Below are 6,000 nucleotides of genomic sequence, written 5' to 3' on the forward strand. Positions count from 1 at the left end.
AAGGGGGAGGGGAAGCCTGGGGGAAGAGGGGTGGAGGGAGGGGACGGGGGAAGAGGAAAGAGAAGGGAAGGGAAGAGAAGGGAGGGAGGGTGCCTAAAGGAAAAGACACCGGAAGTGGGGGGTGGGGCTTGTATTCACGTGACGCTTTTCTTTTTGTTGAGTCATCAGTCTTCTGACTGGTTTGATGCGGTCCGCTACAAATTCCTCTCCTGTGCTAACCTCTTCATCTCAGAGTAGCACTTGCAACCTCCGTCCTCAATTATTTACTGGATGTATTCCTATCCCTGTCTGCCTCTACAGTTTTTACTCTCTACAGCCCCCTCTAGTGCCGTGGAAGTGATTCCCTGGTGTCTTAACGAATATTCTATCTTCCAGTTCCTTCTCCCTGTCAGTATTTTCCATACATTCGTTTCCTCTCCTATTCTGTGGAGAACCTCTTCATTCCTTACCTTATCAGTCCACCTAATTTTCAGCATTTGTCTGTAGCACATCTCAAGTACTTCAATTCTCTTCTGTTCCTATTGTCCCAAACTCCATGTTTCACTACCATATAATGCCGTGCTTCAAACCTACCTTCTCGGAAATTTCTTCCTCAAATTAAGGCCTGTTGTGTACATAGTTCTGCGTAGTCAGCGTGTACACAACTTTCCCACTAGACCGCGCCCCGCTAAGCACAACAGCGCAGGCGCAGCGCTCGTCCATCTTTGCACTATGAGATGGCGCTGCCACAGACAGGGACCAAATTCCGCTTCCACCAATCCGTGTATTAATATGTAACGCATCCAATGAGATTGCTGCTTACGTAGAACCTTTTCTCCTCGCGGATCACACTCTCGCAGTGATACATGAATGTGTGAGGTATTATAACGAGTGTACAGACCTCCGATTAGTTAGTCGGCATCAATCTGTACCAGTCTGCATTAGTTTGTACCAGTCTGTACGAGTTCTATATTTGTCTGTAGCAGTCTATAGTCATGTTTCAGTCTGCACCTGATAAGATTACCATATTCCTGTACATAGCCATGAAGATAAATGTATAGACACTTTTGTCAGGTATCAGAGATATATGTAAGAATAAGATTAACGTACCAATACCAAAGGAACTTCCTGTATGTAAAACTCAAAGTCGCCAAGAAGAGAAATTGAGCCCAAACAGCAAGATATTTGCAGGCCGTACTAGGGGAGTGTAGCCGTTATAATTGTTCGCCACACCCAAGCCTCCAGCACCAGATAAGATTTATTTGTATTTTACTTTTATACAGAGAGAACCATTAATTTAATCTTTGATTTAATAATCTTTCTTGAACTTTAAAGAAACCGGTCCATCCTGTTATTTGATCATAATCATACACCTACACTGATGCTCACAAATTAAGGATAATTGCAGAATGTGGTGGCACACAACGTGGCACTACACAAAACTGACGCTAATAATATAGGCACATAGGGAACACACACGACACAGATCTATAAGTCCACTGTGTTGGTGATAAGTCGAGAAAACCGTCCCAAAACACATGTGCTACAAAACACCACTGTTTTCTGCGCATGCACCACGACATCAATATGGGATCACTATGCACTCGTACACAGGCCGCACAACGGGTTGGCATACTCTGGATCAGGTGGTCTAGCAGCTGCTGGGGTACAGCCTCCCATTCTTGCACAATTGCCTGTCGGAGCTCCTGAAGTGTCTTAGGGGTGTGAAGACGTCCAGCGATACGTCGACCGAGAGCATCCCAGACGTGCTCGATGGGGTTTAGGTCTAGAGAACAGGCAGAGCACTCCATTCGCCTGATATCTTCTGTTTCAAGGTACTCCTCCACGATGGCAGCTCGGCGGGGCCGTGCGTTATCATCCATCAGGAGGGAGGTGGGACCTAATGCATCCCTGAAAAGGTGGACACACTGATGCAAAATGACGTCCCGATACACCTGACCTGTTACAGTTCCTCTGTCAAAGACATGCAGGGATGTACATGCTCCAATCAAAGTCCCACCCCACATCATCAAACCACGATCTCCATACAGGTCCCTTACAAGGACATTAAGGGGGTGGTATCTGGTTCCTGGCTCATGCCAAATGAAAACCTGGTGACAGTCACTGTTCAGACTATACCTGTACTCGTCCGTGAACATAACCTGGGACCACTGTTCCAATGATCATGTACTGTGTTTTTGACACCAGGCTTTATGGGCTCACCTGTGACAAGCGTTCAGTGGAATGCACCTTGGAGGTCTCCGGGCGAATAAACCGTGTCTGTTCAGTCGTCTGTGGACTGTGTGTCTGGAGAAAACTGTTCCAGTGGCTGCGGTAAGGTCCCGAGCAAGGCTACCTGCAGTACTCCGTGGCCGTCTGCGGACACTGATGGTCAGATATCGGTCTTCTTGTGGTGTTGTCCACTGTGGAAGTCCCGTACTGTAGCGCCTGGACACGTTTCCTGTCTGCTAGAATCGTTGTCATAATCTTGAGATCACGCTTTGTGGCACACGGACGGCCCTTGCTACGACCTGCTGTGTTTGACCAGCCTCCAGTCGCCCTAGTATTCTACCCCTCATGTTGTTGTTGTGGTCTTCAGTCCTGAGACTGGTTTGATGAAGCTCTCCATGCTACTCTATCCTGTGCAAGCTTCTTCATCTCCCAGTACCTACTGCAACCTACATCCTTCTGAATCTGCTTGGTGTATTCATCTCTTGGTCTCCCTCTACGATTTTTACCCTCCACACTGCCGTCCAATACTAAATTGGTGATCCCTTGATGCCTCAGAACATGTCCTACCAACCGATCCCTTCTTCTAGTCAAGTTGTGCCACGAACTTCTCCCCAATCTTATTCAATACATCCTCGTTAGTTATGTGATCTACCCATCTAACCTTCAGCATTCTTCTGTAGCACCACATTTCGAAAGCTTCTATTCTCTTCTTGTCTAAACTATTTATCGTCCATGTTTCACTTCCATACATGGCTACACTCCGTACAAATACTTTCAGAAACGACTTCCTGACACTTAAATCTATACTCGATGCTAAAAAATTTCTCTTCTTCAGAAACGCTTTCCTTGCCATTGCCAGTCTGCATTTTATATCCTCTCTACTTCGACCATCATCAGTTATATTGCTCCCCAAATAGCAAAACTCCTTTACTATTTTAAGTGTCTCATTTCTTAATTTAATTCCCTCAGCATCACCCGATTTAATTCGACTACATTCCATTATCCTCGTTTTGCTTTTGTTGATGTTCATCTTATATCCCCCCTCCAAGACACTGTCCATTCCGTTCAGCTGCTCTTACAGGTCCTTTGCTGTCTCTGACAGAATTACAATGTCATCGGCGAACCTCAAAGTTTTTATTTCTTCTCCATGCCTTTTAATTACTACTCCGAATTTTTCTTTTGTTTCCTTCACTGCTTGCTCAATATACGGGTTGAATAACATCGGGGAGAGGCTACAACCCTGGCTCACTCCCTTCCAAACCACTGCTTCCCTTTCATGTCCCTCGACTCTTATAACTGCCATCTGGTTTCTATACAAATTGTAAATAGCCTTTCGCTCCCTGTATTTTACCCCTGCCACCTTCAGAATTTGAAAGAGAGTATTCCGGTCAACATTGTCAAAAGCTTTCTCTAAGTCTACAAGTGCTAGAAACGTAGGTTTGCCTTTCCTTAATCTAGCTTCTAAGATAAGTCGTGGGGTCAGTATTGCCTCACGTGTTCCAACCTTTCTACGGAATCCAAACTGATCTTCCCCGAGGTCGGCTTCTACTAGTTTATCCATTCGTCTGCAAAGAATTCGCGTTAGTATTTTGCAGCAGTGACTTATTAAAGGCCGGCCGGAGTGGCCGAGCGGTTAAAGGCGCTCCAGTCTGGAACCGCACGACCGCTACGGTCGCAGGTTCGAATCCTGCCTCGGGCATGGATGTGTGTGATGTCCTTAGGTTAGTTAGGTTTAATTAGTTCTGAGTTCTAGGGGACTTATGACCACAGCAGTTGAGTCCCATAGTGCTCAGAGCCATTTGAACCATTTTTTGACTTATTAAACTGATAGTTCGGTAATTTTCACATCTGTCAACACCTGCTTTCTTTGGGATTGGAATTATTACATTCTTCTTGAAGTCTGAGGGTATTTCACCTGCCTCATACATCTTACTCACCAGATGGAAGAGTTTTGTCAGGACTGGCTCTCCAAAGGCTGTCAGTAGTTCTAAGGGAATGTTGTCTACTCCCAGGGCCTTGTTTCGACTCAGGTCTTTCAGTGCTCTCTCAAACTCTTCACGCAGAATCATATCTCCCATTTCATCTTCATCTACATCCTCTTACATTTCCCTAATATTGTCCTCTAGTACATCGCTCTTGTATAGACCCTCTATATACTCCTTCCACCTTTCTGCTTACCCTTCTTTGCTTAGAACTGGGTTTCCATCTGAGCTCTTGATATTCATACAAGTTTTTCTCTTTTCTCCAAAGGTCTCTTTAATATTCCTGTAGGCAGTATCTATCTTACCCCCCCCCCCCCCCCCCCCCCAGTGAGATCAGCCTCTACATCCTTACATTTGTCCTCTAGCCATGTCTTCTTAGCCATTTTGCACTTTCTGTCGATCTTATTTTTGAGACGTTTGTATTCCTTTTGCCTTCTTCATTTATTGCATTTTTATGTTTTCTCCTTTCATCAGTTGAATTCAATATTTCTTCCGTTACCCAAGGATTTCTACTAGCCCTCGCCTCTTTACCTACTTGATCCTCTGCTGCCTTCACTTCTTCATCCTTCAAAGCTACCTATTCTTCTTCTACTGTATTTCTTTCCCCCATTCCTGTCACTTGTTCCCTAATCCTCCCCCTGAAACTCTGTACAACCTCTGGTTTAGTCAGTTTATCCAAGTCCCATCTCCTTAAATTCCCACGTTTTTGCAGTTTCTTCAGTTTTAATCTACAGTTCATAACTAATAGATTGTGGTCAGAGTCCACATCTGCCCCTGGAAATGTCTTACGATTTAAAACCTGGTTACTAAATCTCTGTCTTACCATTATATAATCTATCTGAAACCTGTCAGTATCTCCAGGTTTCTTCCATGTATACAACCTTCTTTTATGATTCTTGAACCAAGTGTTAGCTATGATTAAGTTGTGCTCTGTTTAAAATTCTACCAGGCGGCTTCCTCTTTCATTTCTTACCTCCAATCCATAGTCACCTACTACGTTTCCTTCTCTTCCTTTTCCTACTACAGAATTCCAGTCACCCATGACTATTAAATTTTCGTCTCGCTTCACTATCTGAATAATTTCTTTTATTTCATCATACATTTCTTCAATTTCTTCGTCATCGGCAGAGATAGTTGGCATATAAACTTGTACTACTGTAGTAGGCGTGGGCTTCGTGTCTATCTTGGCCACAATGAGGCGTTCACTATGCTGTTTGCAGTAGCTTACCTGCACTCCTATTTCTTTATTCATTATTAAACCTACTCCTGCATTAGCCTTAATTGATTTTGTATTTGTAATCCTGTATTCACCTGACCTAAAGTCTTGTTCCTCCCGCCACCGAACTTCACTAATTCCCACTATATCAAACTTCAACCTATCCATTTACCTTTTTAAATTTTCTAACCTACCTGCCCGATTAAGGGAACTGACATTCCACGCTCCGATCCGTAGAACGCGTTTTCTTTCTCCTGATAACGACGTCCTCTTGAGTAGTCCCCGCCCGGAGATCGGAATGGGGAACTATTTTACCTCCGGAATATTTTACCCAAGAGGACGCCATCATCATTTAACCATACAGTAAAGATGGATGCCCTCGGGAAAAATTACGGCTGTAGTTTCCCCTTGCTTTTAACCGTTCGCAGTACCATCACAGCAAGGCCGTTTTGGTTAGTGTTACAAGGCCAGATCAGTCAATCATCCAGACTGTTGCCCCTGCAACTACTGAAAAGGCTGCTGCCCCTGTTCAGGAACCACACGTTTGTCTGGCCTCTCAACAGATACCCCTCCGTTGTGGTTGCACCTACG

The sequence above is a fragment of the Schistocerca serialis genome, chromosome 2 (assembly GCF_023864345.2).
Source record: "Schistocerca serialis cubense isolate TAMUIC-IGC-003099 chromosome 2, iqSchSeri2.2, whole genome shotgun sequence".
Classification (NCBI taxonomy): Eukaryota; Metazoa; Arthropoda; class Insecta; order Orthoptera; family Acrididae; genus Schistocerca; species Schistocerca serialis.